Source organism: Camelus bactrianus, chromosome 5 (assembly GCF_048773025.1).
Source record: "Camelus bactrianus isolate YW-2024 breed Bactrian camel chromosome 5, ASM4877302v1, whole genome shotgun sequence".
Classification (NCBI taxonomy): domain Eukaryota; kingdom Metazoa; phylum Chordata; class Mammalia; order Artiodactyla; family Camelidae; genus Camelus; species Camelus bactrianus.
Genome location: NC_133543.1, coordinates 46,030,019 through 46,050,781, shown reverse-complemented (window position 1 = coordinate 46,050,781; position 20,763 = coordinate 46,030,019). Strand labels below are relative to the sequence as shown.

The window sequence follows — 20,763 nt, the reverse complement described above, 5'->3', positions numbered from 1 at the left end:
AAAGACAATAGAGTTTGTATTGCTTGTTTGCGTTCAATTTTTGTTGAAACTTCTGTAAACTGGCTCACATTTAAGTATATAGGATGAGGGGATTCAATGGTAAAGCCTTCAGTATAAGAAGTAATTCCTTCTAAATTTAATGCTTTACCAGAGTCACTTGTAATATATTTTGGTATCTAAAGCATTCACACACTATAGAAATATTTTTTAAAGCAACTAAAATTAAGTTACTACTTAAACCAGTAAAGTTTTTCAACATTTTTGGCCTGCTGGTTATATCAAAAATGAGGTTTGTTTGTTTGTTTGTTTTTCAGTTTAGCTAAACAATATATCCTCCAATACCAATATAACCTTGCTGCTTACACTGGGTCCTGCCCAGTCTTTAATACCTGCCCGTGAGCTCAGGCTATCATCCCCTCCAGGGGCAAAAGTGCAATCTTGATCCCATTACTGATGGAATGATAATAGCTTTATTGTTAGAATTCAAATCTGGCAAGAATTTGCCTGATTTTCCTGACTTTCCCTTATCTCAAGGTGGATGTCCCATGTTTCCTAGAATAGACCATGACATCTATTTGTTTATTCAACAAATACTTACTTAGCTCTTACTATGTTTCAGGCAAAATGGGTCTCATGGAAATAAGAGAAAGAATAGATTATTTGTCCCTTTTCTCCTTGTGTTAACAGACAAGATCTGCATACAAAAATCTCTAGTCTTTCTCATTGTACTGACTCTAGCTTTCGTTCTGCCCAGGTGCAGTGAGGTCATTGAGAATAAGGGCATCTAACAGTGCATGGTACAAACTCACATGGACTGAATGGTTGAGTCCACGAAAACATATCACACCATGGCACTGGGTCTGATAAGTGCAAAATTACTGGAGAAATTATCTAACTTGACAATTGTCCAGAAAAACAGGATCTTCAGCTGCTGTTTACTTGTACTAGAAATAGATTCCCTTGTTACCACCTTGTGAGAATTCTAGGGTCTGATTCCAGAACACAGGGTTGGGGGGAAATCCTTTCACCTTGTTCTTTTTAGCATGTTTGCAAGCTCAGAAGAAATAATAATCTCTGAATGGAAGTTCCTTTATTTATAAATGTTGGTAGCTTAGGTACCTTTGTGGTCAAAATCTTCTAGAAATATACACTTTCGGGGGGAAGGGTGGCTGACTCTCTAGTCATTTCAAAGAGATTTTATTTTGTATTCTTTACCAGATTTAAATTCTAGCAATAAAGCTATACCATTTCATCAGCAGTCTGATCAAGACCGCACTTTTGGAAAGGCAAAAATGCATTCAATAGACTAATTGGGAAACCTGAAGGATAGTCATTAAAATCAGCTGCCTTTTCAATACATGTTGAGAGATTTGTCTGGGAGCCTTTCTTTCAAATGATACTATTTCAATCATGCCTAACATTTAAATCTCTAAACACTGATATTCTCATTTTAATTTTAGCTGGCACCAGAAGGAAATGGTAAAACAGCAGATGATTACCTCGGTAATTTATTCCACATTTTCTAACAGCTTTACAGATTCAAATAAAAAGTAATAATCTAAAAATGAAAAATATACAACTAAAATTAAACATAGAAAATATTCTTAAACGAAGAGATTTTTTTCTCCTCATACTCTCCCAAATGGTGGAAAATAAATTCCACAGTGAAATGTAAACAAGACCTAATTTTACCACTGATTATGTTTCGATGACTAACTTGGACCTTTTTTTTTAAATGATATAGATCCAGGCCCTATTAATTTAAATTTATGTTATTTAGCTAAAAGGTTAGTTGGTATTTTTTTTGAATTTGCATGATCTTAGAGCAAATTCCACTTTACTAATACCTTATATACAAAGTAAATTAAATTTCTCTTTAATACAAGTCCCCCAAGTGTTTTGATTTAGTTTACTTAATTATTTCAGCTGAAAGCGACAGAGATGAGATTTTCCTCAGGTATATTAGAAAGGAGACTGAAGCAGGAAAAGTGCTTCAACAACAGGCATTTATTAAGAGTCTAATATCTGGCAGGATTTGTCCTAGATTAGGGATACAAATAGGCCAGGTCTTTGCTTTCACATAGGTTACAGTCAAACCCTCGACTTTTACTAAAATTGGAACCTTAATAAGTCATTCTACCTCTTATGGCTGTTTTTATAAATAAGATGGGCCTTCTGTTTAGTTTATACTCTTGAAATTTTTATTTATTTTTAAATGAAGATATATAAAAATTGTATCAGTCTTTTGAAGTCTACTGAATAATCAAGCTAATATTTCTTTTTATGTGTATTTTAGAACTCATTTATGATGATTTTTTAATAAAAACTCAAAATAGAATTCCTTATTTTAGTCAACATAATTAGAATAGAACATAACCCTTAAAACATGAGACGATGAATTTAAAAATGTCACTTGAGTCTCTTGATTACTTCCCTTAACTTAGTATTTTCTTAATATTAAGGTCCTAATTTACCTAACTCATCAACAATTTATAAATAGGAGTGTTCTCATTGTAGTACACACTACTTCCAGATTTCTTTAAAATTGTCATTTAGACTTACCAACTATGTCTATAATTCTAACTTCAAAAATCCAAGTTGATTACAACTCATAATCAGTATTTCATACCATAAAATAAATAGTATGGTAAAGGTATTCATAAGTCATTAATGAAATGCTAACTGTTTGGATGTGTCTGTAAATGGATTGAAACTTTTGTCATTAAATCTTAAAGTAGATATACTTTATTTTTTCCATCATGTGTTTTGGTGGGGACTGTTCATGCCAATGATCCTTATATTCACATCTGTGGTCACAGAGCATCATTCGAGGGTTCTAACTAAACACTCCTGAGAAAAACCGTTAAATTACAATAAATAAAGCAGATTTATAAAATTGGGGGGGGGATGCTTTATTATGTAATAAATATGTATTTAAACATCAACTATAAAGGAAATATCCTCTGTTCAAAAGAACATTGATTCTTTTGGAAAGAGTTTAGTTTCTGTTGCTATTTTTCTAGAGAAAAAAATTGATAGAGGATGTTAGGCATAAATAAACAAGAAAAATGCTATGAAGTATGAAACTTCTGACTTCTGTTCAGACAGCTATGTGTCAGTCATTAGTTGGAGAGTGGAGTAGTAGATTTCCCACCCAATGTGGAACTTGGTGGCCAAGCAATTCATATGTTTAATTTGGGCCAAAATGCATTCCTTGCGAAGTGACTTGTTCTTGTATTCTACCAAAGCTGCTTTCCCAAGTTCCCAAAAGTTTGCAAAATGTTGAATCCAGTGATTTCTTCAAAGCTTTATTTTTCTTTCTTTGCATTTTATATACTTGTGTATCAAGAAACTACATTCTCTGGTTTTGACTCTTCTGCGTAGCTCTTCTCAGGGGATAGTCTTCCGAGTATCTTGTTTTCCAGCTGTTCTTCCTCTACCTGTCTCTTAAATCTCCTGATCTCTTAAAAGTAGATACAAATTCCTCAAGATTCTGTCCCTGGACTTAACTCTTCTGGCCTGATTATTTCAATAATTACATCTATTATGTGATTTATAAATTCATACACCCAGGCCTGATCTCTCGGATGTCTCCACAGGGAAATCTTACCCACACCTCAGTCTCTCTTGATGTTTAAAACTACACTGTTTTCATTATTTTCTCCCCAACATTTTTCTTGCCCGTCTTTTAATTTCACTTTTGCTAGCAGTCAGTGTTTTTTTTCACACTTTCCAGACCCTTCCTACCCCTTCTTGTGAAACCAGTCGCTAAAGTTGTCAGTTCAATCTCTGTGGTGTCTTTCGATTTCCTCCCCTTTCCTTTTTGCCTTTTATCATTTCTACTACTCAGTGTATGTTTTAGACTTCTGTCACCTGGTCTGTTGCAGCAATTTCCTTTTCCTCCTCCTTGTCAATTTCTTCCTTCTCAAATTCATCCTTTATTATTATGACAATCATTGTGCTCACTTACAGTTATGTGCTCTTGGAGAGAAAAGGCTATTTCTAAGTATATTATAGTGGAAATAATAAATATCTTTATCATTTAATAAATAAATTATCATGATCATTCTCTTGTATTAGATAGTGTCTAATGGTTGAAAATGCATTTATATACATGATCTCTATAGAGTATCCTCAAGATTAGAAACTAGTCATGTTATTTAATATAATGTTCAATGAAAGTTGAAATTCATGGGGAAAATATGAATGATTAATACATAACACATTTACTTTTATGCTATTCCTCTTCAAACAGGACGTTTACAACTTGACTGTGTACAACTATATGAGTTTGTTAAGCTTTAAGAGGGGAAAAGAAAGTAAAGCGAGAAACTAAATGGGAAGCTGAAATATTCTTAAATCCAAAGTCGTTCATCTAGGAAATCTTATTAGAAAAGAAGGGTGAACAGCTTTTTCAAACCAATTTAAAATTATAAAATGAAATAGTCCCATCTGCAGCAATTCCTCTAGGATGCCAACAGAGAGGTTACAGAATTAAAGTTTTTGGTTTCAACAGAACCCACTCCAACTAAAATGAGAAGAAATTTAGTGAAAAAAATTAAAGTTTTGCCAATTCAACCCAAGGTTGAATTTACCTTAATGTTCCTGTTTGGCTAGAGTAGAACACCCAGTGTTTTCAATCTCTTTGCCCCTCTGCTTCCAGTTCAGATTCTAGGGAAGGAGCATCTTAATGGTAGCCTGGTTTGAGTCATAATTCCTAATCTGTTTTTATGAGCATCTGTGAAATTACAAGGTGTATTTCAAATATAGAAAGTAACTATGACAGAAAATTGTTGAAGCAAATTAAAATTGTGTATGCAGATTTCCCACATCTAAGCAGGCCAAATTAAACAGACCAACCAAAAAATAATATTTAGTATTGGGAATGTTTGAGATGACAGAAGAGAATAAATGTTAGAACATTCCCCAGTATATGCTATCCATCCTCATAATGAGCAAAAAAAAAGAGAGAAGGATCAGGACCAAGTTATAAGCATTTGTAAAATTCATAGTGGCCCTTTAATGGTTAAATGTAAGCTTGATAGAGTTCAGAGATTTTCCTTAGAAATCAAACTAGAATGGATGATTATTAGTCAAGGTTTCTTAATCTTCCATTCTACCATGTGTCCCTTTGACCTTCTGGTGAAGTCTATGAAGCACAATTTGGAATTATGTTTTAAATCCAAAAAAAAAAAAAAAAAAAAAGAAGAAAAGAAAGAAAATTTGTAGGAAATTTATGTATTTATCTGGTTTTAAAAATATGAAATTTGTGATATATAAATATGTATTTCTTTAATAACCTGTTAAGTAAGAAGACCAAAGGTGATGAATATAAATGATAGTTTGGGATATTTACAACATTGTAGTTGATACGAAATTACCTTTACTTTCTATTGGTAACAAAGTTGAAGAAATTTTTCATGGCAATGTGGTGAAATTTTTCCCCTCCTACTTCATGGACTCCCTGAATCATAGGTATATCCCTGGCCTAGGATGACTTCAAAGTATGATCCTGCTTTGAACACAGATAATTATTTAGGTTATTTCTGCTTAGATATTCTAACCTGATGTTTTCACCTAAAAAGTGGCTCATTAAACAGTTGACAAGAGGAAATCATTAGACAAATAAAGGGAGAGTGTTTGCTGATCTGTTTTTTAAAAGGTGCAAGCTATATACTAGAAAGCAAACATATATGTGAAAAAACAAACAAGTTTTATTTTCTTCTTGAAAATCCTTCTTTGTGTTCTCTGTGGTCCTGAGTCATTAGGCATTGGCTGGTATCCTTAGAGAGATTTTTTTTGTTGTTTTATTTTAGCATTAAAAAATGTTATTTGTTTCTGTTGAAAATTTAGTTGGTTTTGGAGTACTTTCTTTTTAATAATTTTGAGGCAATATTATATGTCATGGATTATGTAATAAGCAGCCTCCATCCTAGGTAAATATAACCACCAGTTAACTAGAACAATACATTTTATTGACTTATGCTGTAGAAAATATGAAGTATGGCAAGAAAGAGACAGCAGAAAAAAAGCTAATGTGGAATTTAGTAAAAATAGGAAAACCTAAATTGCTTCCTCATTTGTTTACCCATCTCTTTTATACATCATTCTTCTTATAGAGGATTAAATGACAATATAATACTTTAGTGAAGAGTAGCTTAACTGTATGAATAAAAATTTCCATTTTCATTTTAATTCATTCTTTGGAAAGCATGAATGCCTGCCTTTTAAGAGAAAAGTTAAATATAATGTTACATAGGATAAGAAATCCAAGACATTCAGATATCAGAAGGGCCAGAGTATCACATCAACAGGACTCCTGTTCTGAGACTGTATTATGCTTGTAGTAAAAGAGTCCTGGGGGAAGAATCATGTACTGAGGAAATAATTGGTTGTTGATAATATTGTTGTCTTGATTTTTAATTTGCTTTAACTTAGCCTAGAAGTTGAATATAAGTGAATTAAGTCTTGGCAAATTCAAAAGAAAAAAAAAAAAAAAGAAATCTAAGCCAGTTAAATTTTGTAAAAGTTTTTAAAATATATAATTTTTAAGTATGAAAAAAAGAGGTACAGATTTTCAAAGAGATTCCTTCAGATTTGGCACGTTTTCCATAAAAAGTATTGAGAGGCTTAACTTTTTCCTTCTTGTTCCCATGCATGAGAACTTGAGCAAAAATAATTCCAAGGTGACACATTATTCCATACAGCAGCAAAACTTAAGTCAAACAAAATGTAAATGCTGATGAAAATTATATAAATCAAACTGTCCGACAATGTATGTCTATTAACCTACCTTTTCACTTTTATAAATAGCTTAATGTACTTCTTGTACCTCTAAATGACCTCTAGTATAGATATATCATACAGATTCATTCATTCAATGTAACATTAACTTGGAAAATATTTTATAAATTATGTTAATTCTCTCACATACACTTTGAGTTATATTACCTTTCTGAATTCTACAACTGTTTTTCATTTTAGCATAAACTTTACCCAATACTAGTAACATTTTATTCTTGTTCAAGCCTATCTAGAATTGCTCTTATAATTTCTTTTACTATATAAGCTGAAGTTTATCCAGTATCTTTGTTTGTTTGCTCATATCAGTTTTGTTATTTTGTTTTGTATTTTTCCTTTGTGAGATGAAAAGTTCAATTCCAAGAAATACTCTGTACCATCTCTGTATTTCCATCCAGGACACAGCCAGGCTTGTGGGTCTCTCCAAATCCCATCCATTGTGACCTTCTTCCTGTGGTACCACTGCCTTCAAGTTAATGCCCCAGGGTATTCTTTTGACTGCCTAGCTTTGCAAAGCCTGATTTACCATCATTAACAATTTTAAAGTTGTCATCCTTATCTCCTCTGTGTTAATAGGTGGAATCCAGATTTGTCATTCCTTTTAATTAATCTGATTAACCTTCCTAGGCTCACAGAAATCCCCAGTGTAAGTTTCATGTTTGAAAGTAGAGAAGCCCCAGTTAGGAGGTCTTTCCAGGTCATCAATAGGATAAAATTAAGTTGACTCATTAAAAAGATTTACTCATTCCTATCACAGCATTTCTTTCTTTCTACATTTAAACTACTCAGCTCTCAGCAGGAATATTCTCTTCCCTTCATCCAGTCCTTATTATCATCTTAAATTCTAATCATTTCTTTGTTGCATTTCTTCAGCACCCATTGAGACATACTATATTCTACCAATTCGTCCTTTGAGGTATATTGCTTGGTGGCATTTTCTGTCATGCTTAGCCTATCTATGTACTTCCTGCCCATAACTTCACGTGTCTTGGAGGTTGTCTAACTTTGAGGGTGGACGAACTCCTTCAAATCTTTGCTCAAATGTCAGCTTTTTAAAAAGGCTTACTGTTTCAAATGCTATTTGCTACTCATCCCTCTTCTCACACTTGTCATCTCACATTCCTGAACCCCTTAGTCTGCTAAATGTTTTACACAACTTGTCACATTCCACAACACATATTGTAAAGTTTACTTGTATATTTATTATATCGTTGTTTACAGTCTGCCTTTATTACTAGCAGATAAACCCCCTAAGGACACAGATTTTTTTTTTATTTTGTTCATGAATATATCCTATGAACCTAGAAGAGTACCAAATATATAGTATGTGCTCCAAAAATAGCTTTTGAATGAATAAATGATAGCAGTCTTCTGCACTGTGTCCTGTTGTCATGCTCCTTAGTACTAGTGCAGTGTGTTTCCAAAAAAGTGGTGAAAAATTTAAATTGGATTGATAAACAGTCAGAGAAGAAGGAGGGGGCAGAGGAAGAGAAGGGGGAGGGGGGAGGAGCAGACAGGAAAAGAAAAAAAAAGAGGACAAGAAAGAAAAAGTGATGCCTTTTGACTTTAAGTATATTGCTTTGTTAGTGTCATATTTCCTTTGTTCACAGTCACATCTTCATAATTTTTAATAGTTTTTTGAACGTCACTGCAAAAAGAGTACAGCCACTTGTTTAGTAATATCAGAGAGTGATTCTATTTTGTCTGTCAAGATCAAATTTGGGAAGGAAAACAGAATTATGGGGGGGAGAGAAAGGATGCCTGCCTAACCAGCCATATCAGCTAAGTCACGGAGACTGTATTACATTTACACAACCTTTGTGCATAAAGAATCTACTATTTTCCTTTTATCATCAATGCGTTGTCAACACATTCAGTAATTCACATACATATTAAGATGGTTCATTAAACAGCTTGACTAGGCTGAAAGAGGAATTGAATCTGGAGAAGGGAGTAAATATCTAGTATATTTCATTTCAACAAAAGGACTATTGTTCTAACTGAAAAATCCAATCTGGATATCACTGGGTAGCATATGGAATTTAAAAACTATGCTGATGGCACTTAAGACACATTTCATGAAAACCATAGCAAAAACTCTATGGTATGAGGAATCTTATAATGTGTTCTGAGCATTGTTGTCCCCTAGGATTTCCCTGAGGGCTACAAAATAATGAGGCCACAGGGGCATTTGCATTTCCTTTGTGCAAGTCTATACAGAACATGTTTAATGTCTTTTGAAGACTTTTCAGAAGAAAATATTTTTTACTGATGTCCAAAGATTATCAAGGTCCACAATTTGCTTTGACTCCAAGGCAACCACTCCAACCACACTATCTCTAAACTATGGAGAAGCTGGCAAGAAAGGTAAGAATGAGAAATCAGTATGAGTGTTGCTCATAGAGAAGATAGATGTGTGACATAAATCACTCCAAACTTTTTCTAGGCCACTGTAGGAAGTACTGTAAGTATTTCTGAAGAGTCACTAGGTCATGATATAAAACATTACCCCTTTCAAAAAATGAATTACGTGAATAGTGTGTGCATTTGATTATCAAGAATCCAACTCTACACTGAAAGTTATAAATATTAAACTACCTGCTTAGTTTTGGTAGCTTCCCATCATCTCAGGATGCTCCATTTTCTGAGAAGTCTTTAAATTCAGTTCAGCTGGTGGGGTGACTTCAATTAGCAAGCTACTCTTGCTCCTTGAACTAGCCTACTGGGTGGGATATTGAGTTCTGTTCTGCCCACAGATTTGCTGTCACTCCACAAAATCCCAGCTGCTCAACCCACTCCCAACTAGAATGTACAAACAATACTTTTAAAATACGTCAACGAAAAGCAATAACACAAGCACTTTGCTCTCAGCCATGAAAACTACAGAATATATACTTGCTTTTGAAAACTCTTGGGAATAATTCCCAGGAACTAAAATACTGACTTCTGTCTCTGTCAGTTCTAAGAGATCAAAGTTCTTAATATTATTTTTTTTTCAATTAAAATTTTTTTTCACTCTCATCACTGTTAAACCCTCAGAATCTAACCCCTATTTAGATAAAGCTTTTTAAGATTCACAGTTTTCTTACTCATTCAATTGCTGTTCACACCAGATGGCTTTTTTGCTACCTTATGTTTAAAACTTTCTTCTTTATCACTTCATCCAGCTCCTCCTCCATGCAATGGAATACTCAGTCAGCTACACTCTGATGTTAAAGTTTACAACTCTGAAAATAAATGCATTAAGAATATTTCATAAGTAGTTTTAAATCTTTATCCAACAAAATGAGAATTTTCATACTTTTTCTTTTTTGCTACTTTGCGTTCATTATCACTTCCATCTGGGCAGAAAAACCTAAATTTTTCATTATTAGTGGCTGATGACAGGATCATTTGGAACTTCCTTTTATTCTGTGCTGACCATTTTGAGGTGCTTCATAGATAACTTCAAGTATTTAATGTTTAAAATGTTGTCTTTTAAATTTCCTATGTTAATTATCTGTACTGTCCCCATATATAATTTGATGAATCATGATGAGCAAAGATTACTAATAGATTGATCCATTTTTAGTGTGTGGATTTATCATATTTTACCTGATTTCTGATTTACATACTTGCTTTAGGCTTACGGTAGGCAAGTTTTATTAAAGTTTAAGGACTTTGGTGATTTCATGAAATTGGAGTTTTGAACAAATCTGGGCTGAATTTCAAGTCTGATTTATTATTTCAGGCAGAAACCATGTAAAGTTTGGCAGTGTGAGATGAGTTTTGAGTTTAACTTTTCTGGTTCATTTAAACCTGGATCTCAAAGAAATCCTCAAGGGATAAGAACCCACAGGAACTGAAGCTGCACTCACTATAAATATTTTCAAGATAAAAATACTTTCTGACCTCTAACTCAAATTCTTTTTTATATTAAAACTCATAACGGTGCTGTCCAAATCAGTCATCTTTTTACAGGCTAAGATGACAAATTTACTACTTGAAGACCATACGTTTTGCTGTAGCATTATTGAGAGTGATTCGGCTGAAATGCAAAATCAGTGAGAGTTTTACAGTTATTAAACTAACTTTTCCAGCAACATTAATTTCTATATTTATATTGCAGTTTTAACTTGAAAATCTGAAAACCAAAATATAATAGGAAAGGGAGGTTGAAGAGAAATAATTGTTATGTACTTGTTTTGAAATGTACTCAGTTATAGGAATTAGAGCAGCAACCCTTTAACGTATAATACAACAAGCTCATGAATTTTGTTTTGCAAATTCTACATACACAAAAACAATAGTCTTTATAAAGTTACATTAGCTCCAAGTATCCATGTGTTAACTGATCTGGAAGGCAACAGTCTGGCTTAGGAGGAAAAAGCTACAATACATTTAAGTGACCTTTAATACCCTTTTTATAAATAAAGAAACTGAGATAAAAGCAGAGAGCTTTTGTTTAAAAGAGGGAAAAATACTAAGAAAAATGCAATTGCAAAGATGTTTTATCTAATACATGCTTAGAATAAAAGTACGTATTACCTATTTTTTTGTTCGTTTTGGTCTTCTTGAATTGTGATTAAACACGTATACTTTAGAATTAGGAAATGACATAGTGTTATATATGATTTTATTCTATAATGTCTAATATTCAGTTAGTTCCTTTAGGAAATATCTTCTGTGGGAAGTGTTACTTTTTCAAGTAATATTCTGCTAGGGCAATGGTGAGTCCTACTTACTATTTCTTGTTTAAGGAGAATTTTTATTGAAATAACCTGGTAAGACTCTTATTTTCAAACTAAAGGAAAATCTCAATTAGGGCGTTTAACCAGCATTACCTGTATCACTTCCTAGATACCTCATCTAATATTCTCAGTCATTCATAATGGGCTCTTTAGTTAAAAAAAAGAAAAAGAAAAGGGGTTTTAGGTGGTGACACTTCCATTTTGTCAAGCTTTAGTTATAAAAGCTAGGTCGAATACAGTGGTTGAACAGAGGTAAGTGAAATAAGTGAACCTCGTTGAGGTAAATGAAGCTTAAAAACAGAACTGAGATTGAACTGACAAATGACTAAGTCAAATCGCTTCATATTTCATGATTGTTGACAAGACCCCTATATGTCATCTCTGTCTATAAAATGGCTAGAAGAAGCTCTACTAGTGAAGTTCACATAAAGTCAAGGAGTCATACAAGGAAATTCTCAAATTTCAATGTTTTAGTATCTTCCAGAGATAAAGTATCTTTAAGCACTTTGGCTACTCCAACGTCAAAAAGGAGTAGCTCCAGCTACTCTTGCCAAGTGTTTGTTTTCCTGTGGGGAACCATCGGGAGGTTAAGTGTGGGCTGAATAGCAGCAGGACTGCCCCACCAGTCTTTTTTCTGGAATCACAGGTTATTGTGGTAATTAAAAGTCCTGTAAATTAGAATAAAACTCTATGTGTAGAACTAAAACTGTCAAAACAGACCTAGTGAGAATGTGGTGATTAGAGCAGGGAGGAATTGGGAATACCTGCCTGATAGGGAAGCTTGTTTGCCTAGAAAGAACTTAAATGCAGTGAATATAAAGGGAAAATACCAGAACCATGGAGGAGAAAAGGCTGTTGCTTAATCTTAAAAGGTTGTATGGGCAGCAGTTGTATCTTAGAGAAACTATCAAAAATTGGCATTGGTTTAATCCAGTACGAATGATACTATTTTCCTCAGCAATTTATGTTTTGGGATTATTTATAATACAGTTACTAAGAGAAACCATTATGGCATTTTAAATACTCTGTGATTTGGGATATGAGTAGTCAGATGTGTTTGTCAGTTTTTTCATAAACCTGACAGACGATGGATATATTTGTAAGGATGACATCTTTCTTATTTCTTTATTGATTACTTTACCTCCCTAATGATTTCTGGGTTATCAACATTTTGGGGACATGGTGGACCCAAGAATTACGTGGAATTTGAAGTAGAAAAATAGAAAAAGAGTTCTTGTAATCCATTTCACCAGAATTTACATGAATGTGAAGTTTATTGTATAATTTTGTGGCAGTGGATTGTCCTTCTAACACACTCATATTATATGTGAAAATGTTATAAAATATGTTACTTCTCTTTAGATACACTTCTTGTTAACATGTCTTACTTTTTGGTCTGTGTGCTTAAGGTTTTTATGAATGGTCCCGGCACTGGCATTCTAGAGTGGCATAATGTAAATTCTAAGACCCCTCTATAGTCAGTCATTCTTATTTTTATTTTTGCTATTATTGTTGTCAATTTGCTCCAGACTGCTGAAATTTTGGTCTCTAGTAAGGCCTATTGTCTTATAGGTTTAAATGCTTTAAAACATTTTGTGTACTTTTAATTTTTAACACCAGAAATATGATGATGGGTCAGGTATTGTAGTCATTGAGCCTAAATTCAGATTCCAGTTCTTAACCAAGTTTTATTTCTATTAGTCATTTTTCTGTCATTTTCCTATTTTTCATTTGCTAACCTTCTATATTATCTGGTATCATTTTGATTCTGAAAATAGCCTCTGCTTTGTCTTCCTTATTTAATTTTAGATGCATTCATTTTTTTTTTCCCTCTTTCTCTTTTTTCCTCCCCTCTTCCTTCTCATTTTGTTACTTAGGAATGGCTCTTTCTAGAGCTTCATTTAAATTGTTAACTTACTAATTTTTGGAATAAATACACAAGGCACAAAATTCAACGTGCTAAAAACAGTATAAAAACAAAGCTCTCACCTCTGGTCTCTAGCCATCCGGTTCCATTTGCCGAAAGTTGCCACCTGGAACCAGTAGCAGAGAGAGATAAGGGATGCAGATGAAAGACTCTAAGATATAGAGTGATGTCGTAAGAACAAACAGAGAGAGAGGGGGGAGAGAAATGTAAATCATGGAAGCTGACAGGGACAATCAGCGAAATAGGAAGAAGCAGCAACTAGTGAAAGAATCACGAAAGGAAAAGTTGGACTCCAAACATGCAGACAGCTAGAGTCTTCTGGACCATCAGGACCTGGGGCAGATAGCCACGGGTGAGGAACAATGCACCAGTCCACCTAAAGCCTACGTGTGTTACTTCTGAGACAGTGCTCACTCCTGTACTCTGTCTCCTGACAATAAACTTCCACAACTGGAGGTAATTGGACAGATTTCTAATTTTTGTTGCACAAGTAGGAACATATGTCACAAACAAGAGATGTGTCTTTGCAAAGTTTTAAGAGTACCATCAGCCACAGGGAGTTCCCTCAATCTCTGTTACTCTCTTCTGTAGTAGCAATTCACTACCAGAGTGCCGTGTGAGGAAAGGAATGGGGTCTAAAATGAAAACATCTGTTCTCTTAATCATACACTCAGTTGAATTGCAGATAATTTGTATAAAATGTTATTCTCTTCTCTCTGAAGAAACATTTTTTAAAAATCTAGTTCTGAAGAGGAAAAAGGAAAGAAGTTGAAGCATTTCATTCTTACCAAGGAATGAAATATGGAAAGTATAATGTGAAAAGTCATATAGATAACAAAATGGACTAAGTATGCAAAATATATTGATGTAATCAATATATAGAGCCAAGTTTCCCTTTAACTTCTAGAAATAAGAAAAACATTTTTAATTGTATAGTCAGTAATGAAACAAGAGGAAAAACTTACATAAATCTATCAAAATATAGAAATGAGTGAGAGGAAGCCCATTTTACTATGATTCTATTAACAAATACGGGATCAAAGGTAAAAGAAAAATTAAACCATTTCCCTCTGTCACTCTTATCACACACATTGCTCATTTTCAGGTCACCTTGATCTTAACTATTCATACCACTCCTAGTTCTGGGTTCTTTCATTCTTTGAAACTGTCTTGGCGGTACATATCTGGAGATGCGGCTTTCAGGCTCGGAACTTCTGTTATAATTTGCACTTTTGAAATTACCTCCTGGCCTTAAAGAAGACATTTCGAATTTTCCATGCAATAACTTTGAACACTGATTATCCTATCACAAGTGATAAAATAAATATATTTTCAAAACAAAGCATAAATTTAAATCCAACCATTCTCCATGTCCATAATTCTATTCACAGGCAGTGTGATTGCTTCAAAGAAAATAAATTATCTTAACTGCAAGAAAACAAAGACTTCTTAATCTTTAAAAACTGAGTTTTAGAATCTTATACATATCCCACATTGCTTCAAAGAAATGGGAGGATATTTTGTAAATGGAGCTAATAATATGTAAAAGTGCCTTGAGACATGTAAAGTGTTTTATAAAGCTTATATAAATGTAAACACCATTATTTTTATGGTATGAACTGATAGCTACCCATATTTCTTAAGAAGGTCAGTATACAGATTATGGAAGTTGAGATGTTCATAACTGAAACTCAAAAGCTGAAATCAGTTAAGACTGTTGACTAACATGAAATTACAATGAGTCATGTTCCTAAAACAGTAGTGATAAATAGATAAAATATATAATATATACCATCTATTTTATAATACACAATATAGAGCATATGTTATATAACATTATATAATAGTATATATATGACAACTCTATGTAACATATAACATACAATATATAACTATTACAAAATAGTTATATTTTTGCTCATATTTTTATTTTTTAATTTAACATGAAAATAAGCTATGGTAGTATGTAGAGTGCTAGCATACCAGTAGTATGCCATTGTAATATCAGTACCCCTCCTCTGAAATATTGCTTGAATTTTACCTTGAGAAGACTCAGTTAACTTGTGTCTGGATATGCATAACCAATTTGTCAATCATCAAATATTTCTGAAGTCTCTAGAATGTGCAAGGTTTTGAATTAAGATTCAGAAAGAATTCCAAAGAAATAATAAGAAAAAATCAATGTCCTTGAGATGATTTCAAACTTTCATATACAGCAAACTAACAATTCCAGAAAGTCTAGAAAAGTGCTTTATGGATACACAGTGACCACAAGAGCTATCGCATTTCTTGATGACTTGGCAGGCCTTGGGAAAGAGAGGAAAGGAAATTGCAGATGAGGCAGGAGAGCAAAGTCATGGAGGCAGAAACAGCAGAAAGTTTGAGGGGCTGTGCTCAATGCCATGACTTAGAACTGGAAGCTCACTACTAAGGATCTGGCTGGGAATTGAGAGGACTTGACCTTCCATATGATTGACAGGCTGTAGATAACAGTTTGAGGATTCAAATCCGTCCTTTTTGAGGCATCATCAAAATCATTGAGCAATAGTGTGACTAATATTTTTCCTGTTTCCTGTGACTTTCTCTGTAATTGTAGTCATGAGTGTCACCTGCAGACCCAAACTCATTTCCCTCCAGTCAGGGAGAAAGGTCAGCATCCCCACTCTCTCCATCTGATGCTGGTTGGGGTTCAGTTGTGCTTCTAATGTCCTCAGTGCCTAATATGCCAGGAGGAGCCCTTGGGTCACTTTGGCCTTTCGGTCACAATGCTTTCTAACTCCTGGACATCTGCTTTGTTAGATGTCTAATACACATCTAGGACTGATATGTTGCTCCAAACCCATTTTCATAGTAAGTCTTTTCCTCCTCTGAGCATTTAGTTCCTGTTTGCTCTTTACTCTTCTCTCACAAGACACAAACATCTGCTGTCCAGCCTTTGGCTGGGGACCTGACACAAAGGGTAGAGCTCTCTGAGCAACGATGATGTTATCAGCTGTCACTGAATTGTCAGTGTTTGTGCACCATCTACTGAACTGGAGTCACCCACCTTTCACCCCAGGTAATGTCTAGATTAGTTTTTGATGTCCACTTAATTCTCCGTGTGTGTAGTACTTTAATGAATAGGCACTTCTAGGACTCAATTCAACACTCCCTCCTGCTTTCTCACCCATGTGCTGCCACCCTCATATTCCATACTCAGAGCTGTGTCTAATCTCATTATATCAGAGTGATCATATCTTTCGATGTAGCTACTGACCTCGGATTACTTGTGGTAGAATGGGGCAGGCAGGAATCGTATGGGATCTGGAATTCTGGCCACTCCTTAAAGCCAGACCAAACTACACAGAAAAATATTGAGGAAGTGCTTCCAATTACCAAGTGCCTTCAATGCCTCCAAAAGAAAAGACTTAAAACAGTTTAATGCAAGATCTGGGGCACAATATCTCAGTCCCCCACAACAGCCCCGGATAGTCCCCACTGATGTGGCTTCATGAGTGGTTAACAAAAATTTAAACTAGCTGTTAGAAAACAAAACAAAACAAAACAAAACAAAACATGGTGCCCTTGATAGTAAGGTGAAAATAGAGAGCATCTGGGTGCATGTAGCTGGCAACCCAGATGTTGGAGACAAAGTGAAAGTATGATGGTGATGAGGCAGCCAAGGATCTGGGCGATGGCACTCAGAAACAGCAGTAGCCAGTTGGCTTTGGGGACGAATCAGCTGGGAGGTGGATCTTAGCCGTGTAGCAGGAATTTGAAGCATAATTCATAGCCTTTGAGATGGGAAATAGGGTGAGAGTGGTGAGAAGGAAAGTTAGAACGAAGAGAGGGCAGGTGTGCAGAGGGGGTTTGGGAAGAGGAATTGAAAAAAGGCATCCAGGCAGAAGTGCGTTTCTAAGAACCGGAGCACCCAAGTCCGAGGAAGCCTGAGGCTCCCAAAGAAGACGGGCATCTGCATTTCAGAAGGGCCTGAGTGCCAGCAGGCACGACATGGGGGAGCTCAGGGGAGGTGGAGCCCACGTACAGGTGTGGTTCAAGATCCAGAAGCAGAGGCAAAACTAGGTCTCTCAGGGCGGGAATCTGGTGGGGAGGGATTTCGGACTAGGAATGAGGCTGGGTCTGACTTAGTCTTGATGAAAGCAGTTCTTACCAAATTAATGTTGTGATAGAATTCAGCAGAGATGGGGTGAAGGCAGATGGATGATTTGGTTGTCTAGTATCAACAAGAAGGGGACGGCAATTAAGATGCATAAGATGTTGCTTTATATTTATTAATTTGTCTTCTCCTCCTCGGAGCCCACAGGAGGTAAAAGCTTCCCTCATTTTCTGGATTAGTCTCAGTAAGAAATTGCTTAACAGCCAGACACATATCAGAGAATAGGGCAAACAGGGCTCTGAGCTTTATTTTTGTACATTTTCCCAGCATGCTCTATAGGCACTGACTCAGTTCCAGTGTTTCCTTTAGGATTCTCGTTCCCTGGGACGAACTGGGTCAGATTAGGCAGCATTCTGCATGAAGCTACAGAGTTCAGAGGCCTCCTGACTAAATCAGAAAGCCTTTGTCAGCAAGTTCTACAGAACCCTGATTAAATGAAAACTACCAAGGCGAGCTTGTCCTTTGAAAAATGTCAAATTAGGGCACTGATCATCTTAGCATAGAAAGGTGATCCTTCTCTGTGGGGACAGACAGCTTGGTTGTCAACAAGGGAGGGTCACCAAGACCTCATTCACAAATGGTCTCACACAGAGGGAGGAGGGCCTTTGCAAATGAGGACTAATAGTACAGTTTCAGGTATACATGTATAGACACACATACACACATGCACACACACAAACACGTATCACCAGAACTGACCGACGGCTTGGCTACTAGCCTTTAGGTTTAGAATTTTAAAAAGAAACTTATTGGAGAAATATTCTACCTCATGGTAGCTGGGACCAAGTAGAACTATTTACTTTTTACAACTCTCTTCAAAAGCCAAGCAATATAATTCTGCGTTTGGCTCTCTTGACTTTACAGCAGGGAAGTGCAGTAAATGGTGAAGGAAGCAAAATGTTTTAGGATCAGGCAGGAAAGTTCCAGAGGTTTGTTTGTAACTGACTTTGAGTAGTATTATCCTTGTCTGTGATGTTGTGGTTTCTATCAGTCATTAATATCATTTTCATTTCTTTAAATATCTTTCTTAAATGGATTTCTTAACCAGTTTGTGATTTTCAAATTATCATTTTCAAGTGTTACTCTAGTCTTTGCATTTATTTTCTCTATGAGGGATCTTAAATAATTTAGTATATTCAGCCCAAATGTCTATATTTCCTCTCTCACCTGAATGACAGCAGAACCTTGACATCTCTGACAGATATTTCTGAGAATCCTTGGAGACTCAGACTTTCACAGTGCCCTTGTAGCCATGTCTTATTGCCTCCTTCCTGTTCCAGTGATCACACTTGGCCTTGTGCAAGTCATGAGGCAGTGCTCTCTTACTGTTCTAATACTGGAGCGTGAACAGGATCCTCCCCAAATCTATTAGCAGCTGCTTCTCTTGGGGCTCACAAGCCCTCACCTATTGCTCTGGGTTCCTACATCGCTCAGGCAGAGAAAACCAGCTCCTACAGACCAGAAAGAATCTCTAGCCCAACCACGCTTAGGACTGATTACCCTTTCCTTCCCGGATGCCTTTGATGGACTCAAAGAAGACATTAAGAGTCGAGATTGAAGTACATGTCTTCAACTCACTTCACCAAACACCAGTCATGTCACAAATAATTTGAAAATATTTGTTGTTCAAATTTCTTGGTCCCAAACAAAAACCATGTTCTTCAAAACACTGCATTTTTTTCTTGCTAGAAACTGTAAAGTCAGTTTGCTTCTGAAAGGATTTCAGTTTCGTCTCCCTGGGCACTCCTTGTTAAGGCATAAGTCCATCAGAAGTGAAAGTGAGCTTCATGCTTCACTAGGAGTTGGTACACAGTGTCATCTACGGTTAAGTGGAAGGTCAGATTCTAGATCCACAGCTGGTCTTCTGTGAGATTCTTTCCTTCTCTCCAAGCTACAGAGTTTGGGGCCTCTTCCTTCCAGAACTATAATACTGTTTTTTTTGTTTTTGTTTTTTTAGATGTCTGAACCTGTGAATATAATTGGGTCATGAAAAGGCTCTACTTTCCCAGCAAAGCTGCTTTAGTTTTTGAATCCTCAGAATAAGAACATGAGTCTTTTAAAGAATGTATTTAATTGCCAATCACTGTGAGGAAACACAATAAAAATAATAAGCTATGAGAAAGAAACAGAACTCCTACACAGTCTTTTAGCAACAACCCTGTGCCTCTTTTCTTTAGGAGCCCCAGTGGCTCTTGCTGTCATTCTTTAAATTCTGAGGATACTTCTTTATACTCCCTACCTTTCTCTTAATAACCACCACTGTCCAACACACCCATTTCTCTGTCTGTGATCGTATTTCCTGTTATTGGAGAACAGTACATCATCTGTGACGGGTGAGCTGTTTAAGTGTCCCTTATCCATAAATGGGTTATTTACCTGCCAAGTAATGTCCAACTGGCAACTCCCTTCTCATCTATAATCTCTCACCTTTGTTGTATAAGGACAAGCCACCTTGAGTCATTATATAAGACACTATTCCACAAAAGCTGCTATTTTGATGTAAATCATATCTGATAGGGACCGCAGTGAAACAGGTATCAAAAGCCGTAAGACTCCAGGTGTGGGGGATAAGTTTATGTGTAAAGGGACAAATGTTGGATTTCTTAAAATGATACATGCAAAAAGTAACTTTGCTTACTTTTTTTTTAGTAACTGAGATTAATTTTGATCACTGGTATCCAATCTACTCAGTTAGTAACTCATTGTTTTCAGAGTTTTCTTGGTCCGGTTAGGATTTTTTAGTGAGTTTGGTCCTCCCTCCCTTCTTCTGAGGCGATGTCAGTGGACTCAGGGTGGGAAGCCTGGTCAGGAGATTTTATCCCCAGTCCAGGCTGGTATCAGTTAACAGAGTTTGCCCTGTTTTGTTTGTTTGTTTGTTTGTTTTGTTTTGTCATCAATATCAGTCCCAACAGACATCCATCAAAAATGTCCATTCCTTCCATGCTTAAGTCATTTGCCCACACAAGTCACCTTATCCTGAGCACAGGCCCTTCAGATCTACTGGCTTTTTCTCACTTAACTGCTCTGCTCAAGGAAAGTTCTGTAGGCTGTGAAATGATTGGTGAGGAGCTCTGTCAAGCCTTGCTTGTCTAGACATGTCACAGCCATTTCCTGCTATTTCTTACCACTTATGACTGACTATAAGGCTT

The 20,763-nt window shown here is 35.6% G+C and overlaps 1 protein-coding gene across 1 annotated transcript in view; it reads left to right on the top strand.

Annotated features, from left to right (window-relative positions):
* Window positions 1-20,763, top strand: part of KCNH7 (potassium voltage-gated channel subfamily H member 7) — a 398,074-nt gene that overhangs the window by 77,954 nt on the left and 299,357 nt on the right. The window lies entirely within an intron of this gene.